Source organism: Artemia sp. Qi Xiang Cuo, chromosome 14, assembly GCF_049724085.1.
Source record: "Artemia sp. Qi Xiang Cuo chromosome 14, ASM4972408v1, whole genome shotgun sequence".
Classification (NCBI taxonomy): domain Eukaryota; kingdom Metazoa; phylum Arthropoda; class Branchiopoda; order Anostraca; family Artemiidae; genus Artemia; species Artemia sp. Qi Xiang Cuo.
Genome location: NC_142807.1, coordinates 9,789,193 through 9,813,221, shown reverse-complemented (window position 1 = coordinate 9,813,221; position 24,029 = coordinate 9,789,193). Strand labels below are relative to the sequence as shown.

The 24,029-nt window shown below is 38.7% G+C and overlaps 1 long non-coding RNA gene across 1 annotated transcript in view; it reads right to left on the bottom strand.

Annotated features, from left to right (window-relative positions):
• Nucleotides 1-21,136, bottom strand: part of LOC148944107 (uncharacterized) — a 114,954-nt gene extending 93,818 nt beyond the window's left edge. The window contains exon 1 of the long non-coding RNA XR_016142892.1: nt 20,961-21,136. This is a non-coding gene — a long non-coding RNA (uncharacterized LOC148944107). The remainder of the gene's footprint in view (nt 1-20,960) is intronic.
• Between the last annotated feature and the right edge of the window lie 2,893 nt (nt 21,137-24,029).

Below are 24,029 nucleotides of genomic sequence, written 5' to 3'. Positions count from 1 at the left end.
CACAGAGACACACACACAGAGACACAGATACAAAGACACAGACACAGAGACACACACACACAGAGACACACACACAGAGACACACACGCAGAGACACATACAGAGACACAGACACAGAGACACACACACAGAGACACACACACAGAGACATAGACACAGAGACACACACACACACACACACACAGAGACACACACAGAGACACACACACAGAGACACACACACAGAGACACACACACAGAGACACACACAGAGACACACACAGAGACGCACACACAGAGAAACACACACAGAGACACACACACAGAGACACACACAGAGAAACACACACAGAGACACACACACAGAGACACAAACACACACACAGAGACACACACACAGAGACGCACTCAGAGACACACACCCAGAGAAACACACACACAGACACACACACAGAGACACACACACACACAGAGACACAGACACAGAGACTCACACACAGAGACACACAAACACACACACACATACAGAGACACACAGAAAGAGACACACAGAGACACACACAGACAGACACAGTCACAGACACACACACATAGACACACACACAGACACACACACACAGAGACACACACAGAGACACACACACACAGACACACACACACAGAGACACACACTCAGAGACACACACACAGAGACACACATACAGAGACACACATACAGAGACACACACACAGAGACACACACACAGAGACACACACACAGAGACACAGTGACAGACACAAAGAGACTCACAGACACACACTCAGACACACACACAGAGACACACACAGACATACACACACACAGAGACACACCCACACAGACACACACACAGAGACACACACACAGAGACACACACACACAGAGACACACACACAGAGACACCGACACAGAGACACAGACACAGAGACACAGACACAGAGAGACACACACACAGAGACACACACACAGAGACACAGACACAGAGACACACACACAGAGACACAAACACAGAGACACACCCACAGAGACACACACACAGACACACACAAGTTCCTTTAGTACCTACGCAATTAGGCTTAAATGAAGTCATTTATGCAGAGTTTCAACTAGATATGGTTAAGTTTGCTAAAGACAAAGTATTTTCTAGCGAAAACTCAGAAACACAGAAAAAATGATATATTTTCCACTAGTACCTAAGAACTTAGGCAAACAATTAATTTAATTATGCAGAGTTTCAACTAAATATGGCTAAGTTTACTATAGACAAGCTATTTTATTGAGAAAACACACAAAATCAGAAAAAAATGTTCAATGTTACTCTAGTACCTACACAATTAGACTAAAAATGAAGATATCTATGCAGAGTTTCAACTAGCTATGGCTAAGTTTGCTAAAGACAAGCTATTTTCTTGCGAAAACACACAAAATCAGAAAAAATATTGTTAGGTTAGATTAAGTTAGATTAGGTTAGGTTAGCCTACGTACGCGCGCATATAGGTTAGGTTAGGTTGGATTAAGTTAGGTTAGGTTAAGTTAGGTTAGATTAAATTAGGTTAGGTTAAGTTAGGTTAGGATAGGTTAGATTAAGTTAGGTTAGGCTAAGTTAGGTTAGGCTAGGTTAGCCTACGTACGCGCGCGTACGTAGGCTAACCTAGCCTAACCTAACTTAGCCTAACCTAACTTAATCTAACCTATCCTAACCTAACTTAACCTAACCTAACTTAATCTAACCTAACCTAACTTAACCTAACCTAACTTAATCCTACCTAACCTAACCTATATGAGCGCGTACGTAGGCTAACCTAACCTAATCTAACTTAATCTAACCTAACAATATTTTATCTGATTTTGTGTGTTTTCGCAAGAAAATAGCTTGTCTTTAGCAAACTTAGCCATAGCTAGTTGAAACTCTGCATAAATATCTTCATTTTTAGCCTAATTGTGTAGGTACTTAAGGAAAATTTTACATTTTTGTCTGATTTTGTGTGTTCTCGCAAGACAATAGCATGTCTATAGCTAACTTATCCATAGCTAGTTGAAACTCTGAATAAATATCTTCATTTTTAATCTAATTGCGTAGCTACTAGTGCAATATTGATAATTTTTTATGATTTTGTGTGTTTTCGCGAGAAAATAGTTTGTATTTAGTAAACATAGCCATAGCTAGTTGAAACTCTGAATAAATATCTTCATTATTATTCTAATTGTGTAGTTAATAGAGTAAAATTGAACATTTGTTGTGATTTTGTGTGTTTTCGCAAGAAAATAGCTTGTCTTTAGCAAACTTAGCCATAGCTAGTTGAAACTCTGCATAAATATCTTCATTTAAGCCTAATTGCGTAGGTACTAAAGGAACATGTGTGTCTGTGTGTGTGTGTCTTTGTGGGTGTGTCTCTGTGTGTGTGTCTCTGTGTTTTTGTCTCTGTGTCTTTGTCTCTGTGTCTGTGTCTCTGTGTGTGTGTCTCTCTGTGTCTGTGTCTCTGTGTGTGTGTCTCTGTGTGTGTGTCTCTGTGTGTGTGTCTCTGTGTGTGTGTGTCTCTGTGTCTGTCTCTGTGTGTGTGTGTCTCTGTGTGTGTTTCTCTGTGTGTGTGTCTCTGTGTGTGTGTCTCTGTGTGTGTGTCTCTTTGTGTGTGTCTCTGTGTGTGTGTCTCAGTGTTAGTGTCTCTGTGTGTGTGTCTCTGTGTGTGTGTCTCTGTGTGTCTCTGTGTGAGTGTCTGTGTGTGTGTGTCTCTGTGTGTGTGTCTCTGTATGTGTGTGTCTGTGTGTGTGTCTGTGTGTGCGTGTCTCTGTGTGTGTGTGTCTCTGTGTGTGTGTCTCTGTGTCTGTGTCTCTGTGTGTGTGTCTCTGTGTGTGTGTCTCTGCGTGTGTGTGTGTGTCTCTGTGTTTGTGTGTCTGTGTATGTCTCTGTGTTTGTGTGTGTCTCTTTGTGTGTCTCTGTGTGTGTGTGTGTCTCTGTGTGTGTCTGTGTGTGTGTGTGTCTCTGTGTGTGTGTCTCTGTGTGAGTGTCTGTGTGTGTGTTTGTGTGTCTGTGTGTGGGTCTCTGTGTGTGTGTCTCTGTGTGTGTCTCTGTGTGTGTGTCTCTGTTTGTGTGTCTCTGTGTGTGTCTCTGTGTATGTGTCTCTGTGTCTGTGTCTCTGTGTGTGTCTCTGCGTGTGTGTCTCTGTGTGTGTGTCTCTGTGTGTGTGTGTCTCTGTGTCTTTGTCTCTGTGTGTGTGTCTCTCTGTCTTTGACTCTGTTTCTGTGTCGCTGTGTGTGTGTCTGTGTAACTGTGTGTCTGTGTGTGTGTCTGTGGGTGTGTGTGTCTCTGTTTCTCTGTGTCGGGGTGTGTGTCTGGGTGTGTGTGTCTCTGTGTTTGTGTCTCTGTGTGTGTCTCTATGTGTGTGTGTCTCTGTGTGTTTGTCTCTGTGTGTTTGTCTCTTTGTGTGTGTGTCTCTGTGTGTATGTCTCTGTGTGTGTGTCTCTGTGTGTGTGTCTCTGTGTGAGAGACTCTGAGAGAGAGTCTCAGTGAGTGTCTCAATGTGTGTGTGTATGTGTGTGTGTGTCTCTGTGTGTCTCTGTGTGAGTGTCTCTGTGTGTGTGTGTCTCTGTATGTGTGTCTCTGTATGTGTGTCTCTGTGTGTGTGTCTCTGAGTGTGTGTCTCTGTGTGTGTGTGTCTGTGTGTGTGTCTCTGTGTGTTTGTCTCTGTGTGTGTGTCTCTGTGTGTTTGTTTCTGTGTGTGTGTCTCTGTGTGTGGGTCTCTGTGTTGGTGTCTGGCTGTGTGTGGGTGTGTCTGTGTGTGTGTGTCTGTGTTTGAGTGTCGCTGTTTGTGTGTGTCTGTGTGTGTGTCTGTGTGTGTGTGTCTCTGTGTGTGTGTCTCTGTTTTTGTGTCTCTGGGTGTGTGTCTCTGTGTGTGTCTCTGTGTGTGTGTCTCTGTGTGTGTGTGTGTGTCTCTTTGTGTGTGTCTCTGTGTGTGTGTCTCTGTGTCTGTGTCTCTGTGTGTGTGTCTCTGTGTGTGTGTCTGTGTGTGTGTGTCTCTGTGTGTGTCTGTGTGTGTGTGTCTCTCTGTGTGTGTGTCTGTGTGTGTGTGTCTGTGTGTTTGTCTCTGTGTGTGTGTCTCCGTGTGTGTGTGTCTCTGTGTCTGTGTGTCTGTGTCTGTGTCTCTGTGTCTGTGTCTCTGTGTGTGTCTCTCTGTGTGTGTCTCTCTGTGTGTGTGTGTCTGTCTGTTTGTGTCTGTGTGTGTGTCTCTGTGTGTGTGTCTCTGTGTGTGTGTCTCTGTGTGTGTGTCTCTGTGTGTGTGTCTCTGTGTGTGTGTCTCTGTGTGTTTGTCTCTGTGTGTGTGTGTCTCTGTGTCTGTCTCTCTGTGTGTGTGTCTCTGTGTGTGTGTCTCTGTGTGTGTGTCTCTGTGTGTGTGTCTGTGTGTGTGTGTGTCTGTGTGTGTTTGTATGTGTGTGTGTGTGTGTGTGTGTGTGTGTATGTGTGTGTGTGTGTGTCTGTGTGTCAGTGTGTGTGTGTGTGTGTGTGTCTCTCTGTGTGTGTGTCCCTGTGTGTGTGTGTGTGTGTGTGTGTGTCTCTGTGTGTGTGTCTCTGTGTGTGTGTCTGTGTGTGTGTGTGTCTCTGTGTGTGTGTGTGTCTCTTTGTCTGTGTCTCTGTGTGTGTGTCTCTGTGTCTGTGTCTCTGTGTGTGTGTCTCTGTGTGTGTGTCTGTGTGTGTGTGTGTCTCTGTGTGTGTGTCTCTGTGTGTGTGTCTCTGTGTGTGTGTGTTTCTGTGTGTGTGTCTCTGTGTGTGTGTCTCTGTGTGTGTGTCTCTGTGTGTGTGTCTCTGTGTGTTTGTCTCTGTGTGTGTGTCTCTGTGTGTGTGTCTCTTTGTGTGTGTGTCTCAGTGTGTGTCTCTCTGTGTGTGTGTCTCTGTGTGTGTCTCTCTGTGTGTGTGTCTCTGTGTGTGTGTATCTGTGTGTTTGTCTCTGTGTCTGTTTCTCTCTGTGTGTGTCTCTGTGTGTCTGTCTCTGTGTGTGTGTCTCTCTGTGTTTGTCTCTGTGTGTGTGTCTCTTTGTGTGTGTGTCTGTGTGTGTGTGTATGTGTGTGTGTCTCTCTGTGTGTGTCTGTGTGTGTGTGTGTGTGTGTGTGTGTGTGTCTCTCTGTGTGTGTGTGTCTGTGTGTGTGTGTGTGTGTGTGTGTCTCTGTGTGTAGGTCTTTGTGTGTGTCTCTGTGTATGAGTGTCTCTGTGTGTGTGTCTCTGTGTTTGTGTCTCTGTGTGTGTGTCTCTGTGTGTGTGTCTCTGTGTGTGTGTCTCTGTGTTTGTGTCTCTGTGTGTGTGTGTCTGTGTGTGTGTCTCTGTGTGTAGGTCTGTCTGTCTGTGTGTGTCTGTGTGTGTGTGTGTCTCTGTGTGTTTGTGTCTGTTTGTGTATGTGTGTGTCTGTGTCTGTGTGTGTGTCTGTGTGTGTGTGTCTCTCTCTGTGTGTCTCTCTGTCTGTATCTGTGTGTGTGTGTGTCTGTGTGTGTGTCTGTGTGTGTGTCTCTGTGTGTGTTTGTCTGTGTGTGTGTTTCTCTGTTTGTGTGTCTATGTGTTGTGTCTCTGTGTGTGTGTGTCTGTGTGTGTGTGTCTGTGTTTGTGTCTCTGTGTGTGTGTGTCTGTGTGTGGGTTTGTGTGTCTGTGTGTGTGTCTGTGTGTGTGTGTGTGTGTGTGTGTGTGTGTGTGTGTGTGTGTGTATGTGTGTGTGTGTCTCTGTGTGTGTGTGTTTCTGTGTGTTTGTCTCTGTGTGTTTGTCTCTGTGTGTGTGTCTATGTGTGTTTGTCTCTGTGTGTGTGTGTCTCTGTGTGTGTGTCTCTGTGTGTGTCTCTGTGTGTGTGTGTGTGTGTGTGTGTGTGTGTGTCTCTGTGTGTCTCTGTCTGTGTGTGTCTGTCTGTTTGTGTGTCTCTGTGTGTCTCTCTCTGTGTGTGTGTCTCTGTGTGTGTGTCTCTCGATGTGTCTGGGTGTGTGTGTGTTGGGTGGTTTGTGTCTCTGTGTCTGTGTGACTGTGTGTGTGTCTCGGTGTGAGTGTGTCTGTGTGTGTGTCTCTCTGTTTGTGTCTCGCGCTGTGTGTATCGGAGTGTGTATGTTTCTGTGCTTGTGTGCCTGTGTGTGTTTATCTCTGTGTTTGTCTCTTTGTGTATGTCTCTTTGTGTGTCTCTCTGTGTTTGTTTGTCTGTGTGTGTGTCTCTTTGTGTGTGTGTCTCAGTGTGTGTGTCTCTGTGTTTGTGTCTCTGTGTGTGTGTCTCTCTATGTGTGTCTCTGTGTGTTTGTCTCTGTGTGTGTGTCTCTGTGTGTGTTTCTCTGTGTGTGTGTCTCAGTGTGTGTGTCTCTGTGTGTGTGTGTCTGTGTGTGTGTATCTCTCTGTGTGTGTGTCTCTGTGTGTGCGTATCTGTGTGTGTGTATCTGTGTGTGTGTCTATGTGTGTGTGTGTCTGTGTTTGTGTCTCTGTGTGTCGGTCTTTGTGCTTGTCTCTCTGTGTGAGTGTCTCTTTGTGTGTGTCTATGGGTGTTTGTCTGTGTGTTTGTGTCTCTGTGTGTGTGTCTGTGTGTGTGTGTCTCTGTGTGTCTGTGTCTGTGTGTGTGTCTCTGTGTGTGTGTCTCTCTGTGTGTATGTGTCTCTGTGTGTGTGTGTCTCTTTGTGTGTGTGTCTCTGTGTGCGTGTCTCTCTCTGTGTGTGTGTCTCTGTGTGTGTGTCTCTGTGTGTGTGTGTCTGTGTGTGTGTCTGTGTGTGTGTGTCTGTGTGTGTGTGTGTGTGTGTGTATCTCTGTGTGTGTGTCTCTGTGTGTGTGTCTCTGTGTGTGTGTGTCTCTGTGTGTGTGTGTCTCTGATTGTGTGTCTCTGTGTGTGTGCCTCTGTGTGTGTGTCTCTGTGTGTGTGTCTCTGTTTGTGTGTCTGTGTGTTTGTGTCTGTCTCTGTGTGAGTCTGTCTGTGTTGGTGTGTGTATGTGTGTTCTTGTCTATGTGTGTGTTTGTCTATGTGAGTTTTTGTCTCTGTGTTTGTTTGTCTATGTGTCTGTGTGTGTGTTTGTGTCTGTCTCTTTTTGTGTCTATGTTTGTGTGTGTGTATGTGTGTGTGTGTCTCTGTGTGTGTGTCTCTGTGTGTGTGTCTCTGTGTGTGTGTCTCTGTGTGTATTTCTGTGTGTGTGTCTATGTGTGTGTGTTTCTCTGTGTGTGTGTCTCTGTGTGTGTGTCTCTGTGTGTGTGTCTCTGTGTGTGTGTCTCTGTGTGTGTGTCTCTGTGTTTGTGTCTCTGTGAGTGTGTCTCTGTGTGTGTATCTCTGTGTGTATGTGTCTCTGTGTGTGTGTCTCTTTCTGTGTGTGTCTCTGTGTGTGTGTCTCTCTCTGTGTGTGTCTCTCTGTGTGTCTCTGTGTGTGTGTCTCTGTGTGTGTGTCTCTGTGTGTGTGTGTGTGTGTGTGTCTCTGTGTGTGTGTGTGTGTGTGTGTGTCTGTGTGTGTGTGTGTCTGTGTGTGTGTCTAAGTGTGTGTGTGTCTCTGTGTGTGTGTGTCTCTGATTGTGTGTCTCTGTGTTGTGCCTCTGTGTGTGTGACTCTGTGTGTGTCTCTGTGTGTGTGTGTCTCTGTGTGTGCGTGTGTCTGTGTGTGTGTGTATCTCTGTGTGTGTGTGTCTCTGTGTGTGTGTTTCTGTGTGTGTGTGTGTCTGTGTGTGTGTGTGTCTCTGTGTGTGTGTCTCTGTGTGTGTGTCTCCGTGTGTGTGTGTGTCTCTGTGTGTGTGTCTCTGTGTGTGTGTCTCTGTGTGTTTGTGTCTGTGTGTGTGTGTCTGTGTGTGTGTGTGTGTGTGTGTGTGTGTGTCTGTGTGTGTGTGTCTCTGTGTGTGTCTCTGTGTGTGTGTGTGTGTCTCTGTATGTGTGTCTCTGTGTGTGTGTCTCTGTGTGTGTGTGTCTCTGTGTCTGTGTCTCTGTGTGTGTGTGTGTGTGTGTGTGTGTGTGTGTGTGTGTGTGTGTGTGTGTTTGTCTGTCTGTGTGTGTGTGTCTGTGTGTGTGTGTCTGTGTGTGTGTGTGTGTGTGTGTGTGTGTGTGTGTGTGTGTCTCTGTGTGTGTGTTTCTGTGTGTGTGTCTCTGTTTATGTGTCTCTGTGTGTGTGTCTCTGTGTGTGTGTCTCTGTGTGTGTGTCTCTGTGAGTGTGTCTCAGTGTGTTTGTCTCTGAGTGTGTGTCTCTGTGTGTGTGTCTCTGTGAGTGTGTCTCTGTGTGTGTGTCTCTGTGTGTGTGTCTCTGTGTGTTTGTCTCTGTTTGTGTCTCTGTGTGTGTGTCTCTGTGTATGTGTCTCTTTGAGTGAAACAGTTTGAGGCATTTTAGGCGATGATTTTAGAAAACAAAAGCAGAACTTTTAAAATCACAACAACTGAAGGTCAGTAAATAATTCCTTTGGGAGGGTCCGGGGAGGGCCTTTGGGGGTCTGGATGGGCCTTTGGGGGTGCCGGTGATCCTTTGGGAGCTTGGGGGGCCTTTGAGGACAGGTGGCTTCCTTCGGGGTTGGGGTAGGGGGATCGGAACCCTTTGGGGGGTTAGAGGACCTCACAACACTGTTCAAATGAAACTTGTGTATTATAACGACCACAGAGTTTCACCCTCAAATCCTCTTCCAAAATCTCTTCAAAAATCTTTCGCCGATATAATTCCATAACCTGTCTAAAACGGTTTCGCCCAAATAATCCCTAAACGCAAATTCAGCGTGTTCCTTTGTTATTGGCATCTCTGCGCTAATGCATTTCAAATTAATAAGAAACCTTTTCGCGCGCTAAAACAATTCATCGTTAAGATGTTTCTTGGAGAACTGTTTCCATGGCGTTTGGTTATTAATATCTTTTGGAGTTCGACCAGTAGAACTGTTCCCGATGCAAAGACATTAATGACTTGGATCTATTCCTGGAGCAGTACCTGTCAGACATTACTAAACTTTGCCCGGAAACAATTTGATTAATGACTGACAGCAAAGTGAGAAAAATACTGTTTTTCCATTCTCACTGACAAAAACCATGAAACATACATAAATTGCTGTTGACATCCATGAAAGTGAGAAAGTTCCTGTTTTTTCATTCTCACTGACAAAAACCATAAAACAGACAAAATTCCTGGTTTTTCAAGTGAGAAAATTCCTGTTTTTCAAATTCTGACTGACAAAAACCATTAAACATCGATGAAAATTATCAAATAAATCGACCAACACACATAACCATCCATGAAAACATACATAAATGTGACAAAATTCCTGTTTTTCAAATTCTCATTGACAAAAACCATAAACCACGTGGTTCTCGTGCCAATATATGGTGTTAAAAAAAGTTGTAGGTGGCAGCAGGGGTGGGTGACACGAGTATAAGATAGCTCTCTACTTCCGTTCTAAAACAAACAGATATTACCACTGCCTGGAGTGGGACTACAACTCCAAAAACCTCCTAAAGGCCAGAACATCATTTGCGGTTTACTGAAAATAGAATATATCATAAAAATGTCCTCTTTTTATAATTATAACAACGAAAATTGAAAAATTGCCGAGTCTTACCAAAATTAAAATCATTAGATACTAAACATTTCCTCTACTTGCATTCTAGTAATCTTGATTATTATGGTCAATTTGTGCTTTATTTAATTTTTTTTCATGGTTTGACATAAAAATCGTACTGTTACAAATATACATCATTTTCAATTAAATGCATATAAAATCCAATCCTTCTAAAGGGTTTGATATATAGGGGGAGGGGAAGATAGCAAAGCTGTTATTTGAAAACATTAATTTATGTTGATTGTGTTGCTGCTGATTTTATGACAGAAACATGCAACTCAATAAAATACAGGCAATTTTCAGTAAAACACGAATGATGCTCCTGCTTTCAGAAGTTTTTAGGGGCGTTGGCTCTGCTCATTTTTGTATGAATTGACTTTTAATTAAGATTGACTTGACTGTTTATTTTAATTTCTGTTTATTTGTGTCTCATTTGTAAATCTATAGCATTATCTATCATCATTATGTCTGAAGCGATTATTCAGTTTGTTTCAGCACGTTTTGAGTTCCACTTCTTCATTTCTATCAATTTCTGTTCGTTTTAAGTAGATTTAAAAAAAAAATGAACTGAAATAAGGAGCAACATTGAAACTTAAAACGAACAGAAATTATACCATATATGAGGGTGGCTCGCGTTCCTCAACCCTCGCTCTTCGCACTAAAGTCTTAAAATTCTTTAAAAAATACTTCTCACTCAATTTCAATGGCTCTTGTATATGATTAGTCTTTCTTCAAAAATTGTGATAAAAAGTCAAACTTTACTGTTAAGAGCGGTGATTGCGGAGGGGGTAGCTACCCTCTTATGCGGAATAATTTCTGTTCGTTTTAAGTTTATAATGCCGCTCCTTACTTTAAGTTGAAAATACGTGTTTTGTTTATTTAATTTCCAACCTTTTTTAATTAATGCTAAGGACCCCCCCCCCATGTAAAAACTTCCCCTAGAGCCAGAAACTTTTCTTTTCACGGAAAGTTCTCCACATGGAAAATATTTCCCATAGAAAATCCCTCTCCCCAAACAATGGGCAAATTGCATAGCTTGGATCCCTTTCCACAGGGCCTACTGGGGGTCTTTGCATCCCCAAGGGCTTAGTTACTGGATATTTCAACAATGCTGAATCAAATGACCATCTCAAAATTTTAGTCAGATGTCTTTGGGAAAAAAGAGCGTGTGAGGGGGGCTAGCTGCGCTCCAATCATTTGGTCACTTGAAAATGACACTAGAACTTTTGACTTCCGTTCGCAATGAACCCTCTCTCAATCTTCTAGGACCATTGGGCTGATACAATCACCCCTTGAAAAAAAAACACGTATGCGTGATCTTTCTTCTGTAAAAAAAAAAAAAAAAAAAAAAAAAAAAAAAAAAAAAAAAAAAATCCCATATTTTTGTAGTTAGGAACTTGAAACCTCTACATTACGGTTTTCTAACATACCGAATCTGATAAGTGTGATTTTCATTAAGATTGCTTTACTTTTTGAGAGTGTTCCCCCCTTTCACAAATCAGAAAATTTTCTCAGGTTCATATCTTTTGATGGGTAACATTAAACTGAATGAATTTTACATATTTGGAATACGTATGAAAAGAAAATTCTTTCAAGGTATCGATTGTTATCGAAAATCCGTTTTCTAGAGTTTCTGTTACTATTGAGTCAAGTCGCTCCTTACTTGCAGTTCCTTATCACGAGCTTTTTGATTAATTTAAAAAATAACACATAAAAAAATCAAGGAAAATAAGTAGCCGTATTTAAACCTAAAACGAGTAGAAATAATGTCATGTAATTATTCGAAATTAAAATGAAAAGAAATTACTATGGAAGACTAAATAAAACTAATAACAAACAGGAACTAAAATTAATAATCAATGCAAAATCAAAACTATGAGAAAATACTAGAAATTAGAGCAGGACTCCCCCCTCCTAAATGGCCTGAAGACCAGAGGGTGATTCGGCCTTTACTTGACTTTTACTTGACTGACTGACCTGACTCTTTAATTTTCTTTGAAAAACTTCTTTTGCTCAAAACTTTTTTTTAACTTAATATGCATGAAAATACAACTACAATTGTATAAAAGGCGCAGTTAATCAAGCAAATTTACTTAATTAATTAGTTACTTTTTTAATTGATTACGTAAATTTGACTAGTTTATTGACAAGTAGTAGAGTGTGCTAACATTAGCAACATCGAGAATTCTGATCAGACACTAATCAATATTTCGAAGTAATTCTATGACGTATGACGGTGACGTGCAGTAGCTTCTATGACGTGTAGTAGCTGAAAATATTCTAAATTAAAGTTGCAACACTTCGAAAATGTTTGAGAACTGATATTTTTGTCTTGCTTGGGGTATTTAAAATTTAGGGTGCTCTCTTATCAGAAGAAAAAGAGTAAACAAAGGAATTAAGCAATATTTCCAGGCCTGATACAGCCCTTTTAGCCCTATTATTTCTGAGATTTTCTTAAGGTCATTTGAAAAATGTTAGACTTGATAGTTCGATAGACTAATTTTTAGGACCAGAGTTTGGTTACAAATCTTAGATTTACAACATTTCAATATAAAATTAATCAAAATAATTGACACCAGATCAAAATAGAAATACTTCAATGAATGCACTTGGACAAAACATCTTAAAATAAAGTAATTTTATTGATAGCAGTAAATATAATTTTGATAAAATATATATTTTAGAAATATAATCCCAGTATTTTGTCCTTCAAAATGTCAAATTTAGAGCTTTGGATATGCTATTAACAATCCTATAAAAATAAACATCAATTAAAATTTTTATACTTATTAACAAGTGCCTATCTTCTTTCGCAACTACATTGACAAACTACTAGAGAATACAACGTGTATAAACCTGTTTTTACAAAAACAAACTATAAAAATGAATTCAGACAACGCCATAGAATAATTCTTCTTTCGATAAAATCGACTTTTTACCACCTTGATGAAAAGGTGTGACATTCCAGAGTTACAGCCCATCTTTGATAACAGAAGAACAAGATTTGGAGTTCCTGCTATTCACCAGTCTGTCCAATTAATTATTTCGGGCAACTTGTCTTGAATTGCCAAACTGATATTAAAGTACGGATTGAAAAGTGGTTTCAAATCACGCGAAATGATGTTGCCACATAAACAAGGAGAATTTCAACAACGCGGACAGAATCCTAAAGAGGACTCTTTGTGAATCATACCAGGTCTATAGGTTGTCAAAGGATGAGATTCCTACGATACCAGTGTCACTATTATGTTTAGTCTCCTGCGCATAGAGATAGAAAACAAAATACCTGACTTCACTTATTTCTGCCGTTAACTTGGAGTGACACTAATTTTTTTAATTTTGAAATTATGGTCGCAGCGAGGATTTCATTTTGCTGAATCTTCGGAAGTCGTGAAATCTTCCTATTCGGTTCAGAGCATGGACATTAGCTGTCGCTAAATCTCTGTAATCATTGATAGGATATTTTCAAAATCTAGTCAGTTAACAAAGTGGGAAATGTGGTAGCCCTTTGCAAACACTGTCCAAATGTGGACTGGAAAGAGAAGATTCAGGCAACCCCATTCACACGCATCTCAAGCTAAGCGGATATCACTGATATCGGGAGTATTTTTGTAAAAGCGTTCTTGTTCAGAGTTCCTGCACAGGAAACAGGCCAGAAGACAGGAGAGGCAACAAAGACCCCACTACCAAGAAAGAAATAGTCATGGATGTTGAGAAAATCCTTCTGGGAGGTAATGTTGATGACAGAGATCAATAATATTGTATGCCAGAAGTCTGCCGGTGCGCTAGCCACACACTGAACATTGTGGTGACAAAATATTCGGTAACATAATTTTTTTTGTGGCTTCGCAGTGTTGCTAATTCACGTAGTCAGGCCCTATGGCTCCTTTTTCAACAGTTCCAACGCTAGTGATAAGGCCGAATAAAATATTGGTGTTGGTGGAGAAGTTGGTCACACTAAATAGCAAACGCTAGAATTTAACTTACGATGCTGTTTAGAGATTAGCGAACGTCAAAGATAAGATGTATTGTGTGATGAGTTTAGGGTGGCCAGGCTGAAGTCGGTTGAGATCAAGTAACTCATAAAACATTGTACACTTTTTGCCCTTCCTATGAAAGGAATCGACATTTTCAGGGTGAAATCAGATCCTGCCTACTAATTAGAAATTAATACTTTGTCATAGATTCTGATGAGTTCTGCCAACATAGTAATTGCCACAGTCGCATGGTATTTGATAAACTCGTCTTTGGCGAGTAACTAGGGTTTTATATTTACCGGAGTTTAAGAAATTTGGGATTTTAAAATTATTAATGAAAACTACATACAGATTATTTTTTGTGCAAACATTTTTTAAGTTGTTATCACTTTTGGGATGCACGGAAAATCGATTATATTCGAGGGCTTATCAGGAGCCTCACACTGTGTAATATCTTTGATTTTACGGGAATGTCTTTTTAGTCTACGGGATTATTAAAATGGCTACACCAGCATAAAGAAGATTTAGACAAAGAATTAGTTTCTAATAGTTCTAATAACTCATTTGATTCTGCTTTAGCAATCCATATATAATCCCTACCAAACAATACTTTTTGAAAAATCTTATCTCATTAGTAATGATTTGGGGATAAAACAGGTGGTTCGGGAATCAATTAAAATTAGACTCAAAATAAATAATAATATTTCTTTAAATAGGACTTGGGAGATTATTCACTAAATTCTTTATGCTCAAATTTAATTAAAAATTATCTAACAAAATATTTTACTAAACTAATTGACAATAGTACTGAACCCGTTACAAAAAGGTGCTTGAGGCTAGCTGCCAAAAAAAACCAAGATTAGCATTGAAAGCTTGTATTTCTCAATTTTAGTGTCAATTTTTTTCTGATAATATATTGCGTATATTACTAATAATTTAATTGGTTATTGATTATCGGTTCTTTTAAGCATATTGCTTTAAGTAAAGATGTAAAAGGATCCGTGATTAAATAATTTCCTTATTTCTGATATCTAAGTATATTAGAGTAAATGAATCATTTTGTTGGGAGTGATCTGAGTTCAAGACCAGCGGACGAAAGTGTCGTTTAATTGTTTTTACCGTTTCTTGCCATATTATCTACAGTATATTTTTAATTAACTGATGATTATTTGGGTTATGTTTTTTTTTAACAATTGCGGCTTGATGCAATGATGTTCATATTTCTTATGTTTGTTCAGTATTTAGGAGCCTAAAAAAAGAAAAGAAACATGTCGCGTACCTACAGAGCAGTGTATAATTGTGTTTTTCTTTCTCGTTTTGTGTAATTTGTTCTAAGTGCTGATTTAGATCTTAGCTCCAGCGTTCGTCACTACAAACCACATGTGTAACTTATGGTAACTTATGGTACATGTGTAGTTTATGTATATTTCTTCTTCTTTGTTTTCGTTTATTGCTCCGTCTTTTCCTTTTTTGTCTTACGGGTTTTCCAATAAATAATAATGATAACAATTTAATTATTTTATTTCATTTGAAAGAATTTATCATCTCAAATTATTTTATTTATCAGTTCTGGTTGATTTTCGTTGGAGTAAGGATGCTAGGGCTGTCTTAAAAGTTTTGTTAAAAACATGTTTAGTTTTAAAGTTCGCATTTTAATGTAAATTTTTATATACATATATATTTATATATATACATTTTTAGTGCTGTGCGGAGGACGGCCCTTGGACATAGGGCTGAAATATTCGCTGAAATGAATGTCCACTGTATTGAGGAAATGTCCCTATTGTTTCTAAGTTGTGTTTGTTTGTTATGGAAAGGCAGTGTGGTCTTCGTTACTATTTACGTTTTATAGAAAGCGTCGTCGTATAAACTTCAAAAAGGGCTCACTCGATTAGAAATTGAGAGGACTATTGCCCTTTTTAATAGTCGAAAGCAATGGGAAAACAAATGCTCCCCCAAGCCCATCATTTCAAAAAACTCCAGATTAAAATTTTGAGGGAGCAATTTTGTTCAACATACTTGAAAGGTCCGGAAATTATGTCCTTGAGGATGACAACCCCCCCCCTCCAAAGCCCTCAGGGCAAGGATTGTAAGCTATGTACGGGGGCCACATAAGGCTTTTATAGAAAGCTTGGTCATATAAACTTTGAAGGGGGCTCACTGGATTGGTAATCAGAAGCTCTAGTGCCCTTTTTAAGATTCAAAGTAATTTGAGGGCAGCTATCCCCCCCCCCACGCACACGTTGTAGAGTCCCAAAATCCATCTAATAGAAATTTTCAGATAGTCATTTTATTTGATAGTCCAAATTTCGTATAACAAAGCTTTTGGGGTTGAAACAAACCCTTGGAGCCTGGGAGCAAGAGCCTGGTAGTAAGTAAAAACGATTCTACGGGAGAGAGGCCGATGGCACCTTGATTTTTACGCCAAAATTTTACCATTGCTGTTCAGAAGACATTTTAGATTGCAGCAAATGCAGCCAGTTGTTAATTGCAAGTCTTTTATCTACCGAGTGTCTTCCGAAATATTTGAACTGTGACAGAAGTGCACTGTGACAAACAAAATTTCATACTGTTCTTGCCCCCCCCTTATACAAAAGATAATTTCTGTTTCACTGGTCACCAGTGCACACATGGTGCCACCTATAGTGCACACATGGGAGGAGGACTTGGGGAGATGAAGTCTCCAGAGACAACTCATATGCTATAAAAATCAAATAGCGACGAAGACACACTGTCTTTCCACAACAAACAAATTCTGTGTAAAATTATTCCCTATTGTTCTAATATATTCCCTATATTGTTCTATATTCTCTATATTGTTCTATATATTCTAAGTGTGTTTCTTTGTTTGCTATAAACATTGTACTAAATAGCTTACTAACGAGACAAAAATAATATTGCTTTTTAATGGCACCCATAGAGTGTGGATTACCATAGAATATGGCACCCATAGAGTGTGGATTGTGGCACCCATAGAGTGTGGAGTGTGGATTGGAGTGTGGAGTGTGGATACAAAATGTGGATTTGATCGTTTTGATTTTTTTCCTCTTTGAAAATGCCTAAAAATTAAGTGAAAACTACAAAAAAGTAAACGAACCCCCTCACCGAAAACGTTATTGGGTCAGGATTGAATTTTCGGCTGTTGTTGACAGACATATCAATAGAACGTTGCCAGGATTTTTGTTGGGGGGGGAATTTTTTCAAGGTGCTAAAAAAGCTTTAAAAAACGCTCCAAAAATTTGTTTATATGTATTTTGTTACGTTTTTATGAGTCGGAAAAATATTTCGGGAAGGGTTCGAACCTCCTAGTTTCCTCTCCCCACTGAATACGGTCTTGGTGTCGGAAAAAAAGAAAGAAGTGTAAAAATACAAACTCTGAAAAGTTTTACGACCCGATTCGCAAATATCTGGAATAGCAAAAAAAGAAAAGAAAGCAAAAATGGCCGCGCAAACAAGTCATTGAATATGTTTAGCGGTAAAGAGAAACCAATAAATATTTAGAAAGAATTTAAAATATTTCCCTGGCGACAGTTCAAAATTTACAAGAATACGTGCAAGGGTTAAATAATAGGTCCTAACTCGTGCGAACAAATATAAAAGTTGATGACGGGAATAGACTTCATTTGCAGATGTCCGGCTATCTACAATCTTTGATTACCATACAAACCTTGTAAGGATGCAATCAAGCAAATCAGAAACTTTAAGCAAATTTATTTCCTACACAACAAATTACAAGTTACTAGATGATTGATTATCTGAACGGGTATAGTTATGATTTACTACCGTGACTGAAGTGTTTACCCCAATTGAAAATATGGCAATTAAGTATAATTAACACGCCAATGATACCCCTTTTGCAGGTTGTTATTTAGATCAGCATTTGTCCATATTTATGTTTAAGAGGTGGAGCACGAATATTACTTGAGGCACGCCTGTAATTTCATACTGGAGGGGGTGGAAAACCCCAACGGAATAGCAAAAACTGTTTCTCGACGTTTAAATATTAAAGAAAGCAAAAAGGATATGTCAATTGTTTCTCCAATTATATATATATATATATATATATATATATATATATATATATATATATATATATATATATATATATATATATATATATATATATATATGTACATATATGGTACTATTTCGCTTAATGGTACACAATGGCTATAGACAGTCGAATGAATGCCGTGATGGAGACCTGTAAGCGGGTAATTGTTATCTAAATTGATCGAAGAGTATGGTTTCTCATTGAATTTACAATATTTAAACTGTTGCTTTGGTGGGTTTAGGGGTGGGGGGAAGGTACCTAGGTTAGGTTAAGCTACATATTTAATATATGCTATGCTTTACCCCCCACCCCACCCCCCTAATGTGCAAATATATAGCCCCAATTTGTTTCTAAACTATTATATAAACATCCTATATTATATTTTTTGATTAGCATTAACCAAACTTGACTTCTTTAGTTTGTACCATAAAGCGACACAGTGCCATATATATATATATATATATATATATATATATATATATATATATATATATATATATATATATATATATATATATATATATATATATATATATATATATATATATATATATATATATATACATATATATATATATTACATAATGTATACCATATATGATCTATCATAACAAAGTCTCATAAATGCATTAAATTGAAAAAATTGACTGGCAACTCTGACTAAATCCAAGGTATATTCGAAATACCTTGGATTTAGTCAGAGTTGCCAGTCAATTTTTTCAACTTAATGCAAGGTTTGATGATGACAGGTTAGGTTATGTTAGATTAGGTTTGGTTTTTAACCCATTTCAAGGAGGCACACTTCTGCCTCTTTAAAGAGGCGAGCCACCACAATATTAAGCGATTTCCGGTCCTAGCGGTCGCAGAGAGACGGCGGTGATCACATTTTGTAGCCTAAGCTCAAACTAAGAAACATGCAAAATTTCACCAGCCTCCGACTTTATCTTCATGGGGGAAAGTGGGCCGAAAGTTTTGACCCTCCCACCACAGCCCCCATTTAACGTTGTCCGATCGGGCTGAAATTTAGAGGATAAGTTTTCCTAGGGCCTGGGAGCTTATCCTAGAAATTTCAGCTCAATTCGATCACTCCTTCCCTGTTTTTCAAAAACCAAAAATAGCCACTTAATGTTCATCAAATTTTTGTTTTGGTTAGCCACGCCTACAGGCCACAGTTGGCAACGGATCCGGGTGAATGAGGACTCATTCGAACCGGAATTTGACCTGTTAGGGCCTTTTGATATTTTCAGACCGAAAAAATTATCCCCCGAATTTACATTTACGAAAAACCTCGTTTTCCTATAAGAGCCCATGTTAATTTTTCCCACCACAGCCCCCCTTTAGCGTTGTCCGATCGGGCTGAAATTGAGAGGATAAGCTTTTCTGGGACCTGGGAGCTTATCCTCAAAATTTCAGCTTAATCCTGTTTTCCAAAAACCAAATATCAAGTTTTGTGGGGATTTGCTTGCGTCAAAATAGATTGCAGAGACCAAAAATAATGTCACAAATGTCTCTGTGGTACAGCGATCGATATTCCTGACTGTCAGGTGGAAGACCCGGGATCGATTCCCCGTCAGAGAAAGTTTTTTATATATTGAATTTAAAGTTTAAAAAAGAAACTCAGTTTCTTTTTTAAAACCAATCTATTAAATCCTTCGGCTCAACAGGCGTCTCCAGAAGAATATCACAGTCGGCCTTGAGGTTACAGGTAAGTCTCCACTGCTTTGTTAACATGCCGTATACCCGCATGCTCGAAGAAAAGTTGAAAAAAGAAAATCTTACTGTGCATTTGATTTGAGTATTCAGGAATTAAAAGCCTTAACAAAAGAATCTTCAAAAGCGGGGAGTTTGGGGGGGGGGGGGGGTCAGCCCCCCAACTTTAACTCCTGACACGATCAGCTAACAGTTAGTCAAGCAATAATAAGTAATAAACTGTACAAAAATGTGCAGAAATTATTTGAAAAAAACTACGTATTCTAAAGAGTTAAAGAGGCTGAGTCACAAGTTCGAACCTTAAAACGTAAAGGGATTAGGAGGTACAGTTGGGGGGCTGCCGCCCCCCAAACCCCCGCTTCCGTATATGAAAGGGGCTGTGCCCTTCTCAACGCCTCGCTCTTTACGCTAAAGTTTGACTTTCTCGTAACTCTTTTTTTAAACAATACAAATTTTAGCGTAAAGAGCGAGGCGTTGAGGAGGGCACAGCCCCTTTCATATTCGGAAGCGGGGGTTTGGGGGGCGGCAGCCCCCCAACCGTACCTCCTAATCCCTGTACGTTTTAAGGTTCGAACTTCTGACTCAGCCTCTTTAACTCTTTAGAAAACGTAGTTTTTTTTCAAATAATCTGATATTTAAAACAGAGTTTAACATATCCTAAACTAATATAATCTAACCTAACTTTAACTTTTGTCATCATAACTGGCATAAAACTGAAAAAGCTTACTCGCAAAGATAATTGAATCCAAGCAGAGAAAAAGGAATTTCAGACATTCACCAGTGAATGTCGACATTAAACATATTTCGGACATTAACGGTGACATATATATATATATATATATATATATATATATATATATATATATATATATATATATATATATATATATATATATATATATATATATATACATATGTATATATATATATATATATATATATATATATATATATATATATATATATATATATATATATATATATATATATATATATATATATATATATATATATATATTCTGAAGATGTGAGAAGTTGAGTCATCCCAAATGTTACCCCTCCCTAAGGTAAAATCTTACCTATTCCACTGGTCGAAAAACTTATCTTTCTAACGCTCTTTGCGCCACCCCAATGACATAGATTCATTCTTAAAATACCTGATCGAAAACATTCCATGGTCTTAAGAAGTGCTTTTTTTCTAGTATTTCTCGCAAAAAAATAACACTTGAAATATACAAATAAGGGAATGAGGTAAAGGTACGATATAAAGTTTACATAGGCTACTAAATCATCGCCAAAGCCGTTCTGAGATATACTATTATGATAACCTGGCAGCAACGAGCGTTTTTTTATTTACCTCATTACTTAATCTTAGATAAATTCTCAGTCGCATGGAAACGTTAGGTGCAAAAGTGTTAGGTTTTTTCAGAAGCAAACACTTCATACCCCTCCCCCACCATAAAATTTGAAGTCCCCTTGCCAAATCTTTCTTTTCCCAGCACTAGATCTAAGATTACTGAAAAGATAAATAACTGGGAATTTATGATGCTAAACAATTGGATAAACATAAGATTAATAACAATAAAGATAACAATCAAACAATATTGTAATATGCTACATGTTGCCAGGGAATTCTTACTCAAAAACAACTTATGCCCCATAAGAAAAAAAAATCAATAAAAGCACATTTTATCAAGCAATAGAAAACTTTCTCACCAGTGGTGTAAGGTCAAAACTCCAGAAATAGCCAGAGTATTCCAACTTACATCTACAGAGCAACTATTTCAGCGCTTCACGATTTCAGCGGCATCAGCATAGGGAAATCCAGCAACAGCCGACCAGCAGCCCAATCACATCACTTATCGGTATATAACCGTACTCGAATGGATCGGAAAAACAAATAGGCGGGCTGGATAAGTTCGACAGCTTCTGAAGATGTGATTTACCCATGCTCCAGAGCTTTACTTGCGCCTTAAACGTGGAAAATAAAGGCCACTTTTTCAATTAAAGGTAGGCTATTAATTCTAGAAACATGTTGCTTAATGAGATAGAATTCTAAAAATGTATGGTACTCACGTACAATTCAGAACATACTCGAGAAATTAAGTTAGGTTAATCATAATGAAATATACCAAGGTACTTGTGCAAAATACGGGCCCGCCGCTATATACTGCATCTAGGAAACGAGAGACGAAACCCGCCAAACGGGTATTTCAATAGATAAACGGAACGCAAAGCGTGGTTTTCATTGCGTTGACGATATTTAAACTGTTGTTTTTTGGCGTTTAGGGGGGAAAAGGTACCTAGGTTAGGTTACATATTTAATATATGCTATGCTTTACCCCCACCCCCCTTATGTGCAAATATATACCCCAAGTTTGTTTCTAAACTATTATATATTCATCCTATTGTATTGTATTTTATAAGCATTAACCAAACTTGACTTCTTTTGTGGGCCCGTATAATGCACAAGTACCTATACTAAAACATGATGAAAATATAACATTGTTTATATAATAATATAATTTGGGCTATATATTTGCATATTAAGGGGGGGGGGTAAAGTAACTTAACATTACCCCCACCTCCCTAATGTACAAATATATAGCCCAAATTGCACAAGTCCAATGCATTCTGTCACCCGTCACTTGTCTTTGTGGGTATGAAATCGGTTACCATAGATCTTACATTAAGCAAACTTCTCGAGTGTGCTCTGGTTGGTACGGAAGTACCATTTTTATCTACGTCTAAATTACTGACTTTAATTTTGTTAATCAGCATTTCGGTTAAGTAATTAACCCAACAATTAAATTATTAAGAGCCAAGGACATCAAAATAAAACTTTGTTGTCCCCATGAATTATCTTAGGAATAATCATATCTGAAAACTAAGGTTTTCAAAGGTTTTTCTTGTAGTTGTTTTCAAAATTATGATATTTTAAGCGCAGGTGCCGCATTTTTGTCAATGTTGCCACGTTGTTCTATGAAAATAAATAAGCGAAACTAATCAGTTAAATTTGTCAGCGCTTTTCGTCCGTAAAATTTCACCCTTAACAATCTGTTGACAAGTAAAACAACCAGGTTTCATTTTCGACAGTCAGGGTCGTTTAAGGAATTGTATTTGGACACTGGAATAGAAAGGCGTATCAGCTTTTGATCCTTCAAAAAAAGGAAACAGGAAGCAGTTAATATATAATTGGAGGCTTCAACATCGAAAAGGACGGTAATTTAGTGCATAATTTCCTTTCTAAACTGGCTACAATAGTAAGACAATTCTGTCTTCATTCTTATATGAGAAATTCTATTCAACTAATTTTTATATTCAATTTCAATTTAACTGAATCTAAGCCCCCCCCTTCTCCCAAAATACTTGCACGGGGTCCAGGGCTAAATAACAGTAAAGTGCTATTTTTTAAATTTTACAATCAAACAGTTGGTGGTAACGAACTAATTAAAAAGCGGCTCGGCCCAATTTTAAGTTGCTGAAACTCTAAAATTCATAATTTTGATAACAATATATACATCAAAGGAATTGATTTTTTTTTTTACTGATTCCAAATATGCAAAATTCTTGAAGTTTAATGTTATTCGTAAGGAAATTTCTGTGATTTTAAAAAAAGGGAAAAAACGCCCCCCAAAAGTCAAGAAATTTTAACGAAAATTGCACCATCCCAATTTGTCTTACTTTCTCTATGCGGACTTAATTTTACATGTGGAAATGTCCCGGGGGAATAGTCCCAAAGAATTTTTCAGTGGGGTTGGAAGGGTCGGGATGTTTATCCATGGGGGGAATTTTCCGCAGGCAAAATTTTCCAAGAGGGAACTTAACGTGGGGAAATTCTCCAGGGGGGAATTTCGTCTGGAATAATATTCCATTGGTGGCGGAAATTTCCTGGGAAATTTTCCAAGGAGGGGGGGGGGGGTTTCTGGCATGAATTGAACAAGGATCAGATGTTAAATAAAAAAGTAAGTTATTTTTTTTAGAAAAAATTAAGCCACGGAGAGTTTTCCAGGCGGAGTTTCCGCAGGAAATTTTCTGTGGAAATATTTTTTTCAATATCCTCAACCTTAGTAGTACTCGCTACAGAAGTATTAGTCTTAGTCATAGTAGTAGTAATAGTACTTGTTTTAACAGTAGAAGCAGTAGTAGTTTTAGTAGTAGTATAGCGTACAAATATGGCCTTTTTGGTCAATTGATCATCTCCCTTATCATTTCCTGAAAAAACTAAATGAATATACTCAGTCATTCCTGAGTTACACCCTTTGGTCAACCCATATACATATAACATGTTATGATTTAGTTCAGCACTGCCCTCAAAATTCCTTGAGAGACTCATCTTAATGCCCTTCATATTTTGGGAAAATAGAAGCCAAACATGTATACTTTGTCTTCTCAGTAACATATACTATATGTAAACAATGAACAAGTTGCATAACTCGCAGCCTTGACACCTCGGAGGAGGGGGGGGGGGTTGACATAATTACTGATCTTTTCAACAATGCTGAAAAAATTGATGTCTCAAAACTTTGTTTCGATGTTTGTTATAGAAAATAATGGTCGTTTGGCGGGGGGGGGTTCTGGGAAATCACTTTTACTCTTAAAAAGGGCCCTATAACTTCCAATTTAAAATCAAATGAGACCCATCTAAATTTAATACGACCACCCATTCCATAAGAACCTTATATACCCCAGGGCATAACTTAAATCCCATGCCCCAGGGCTCTGGGGGTTGTTCCAGCCCTGAAGGCATTGTTATATGTTCTTTGGGCTATTTTAAACAAAATT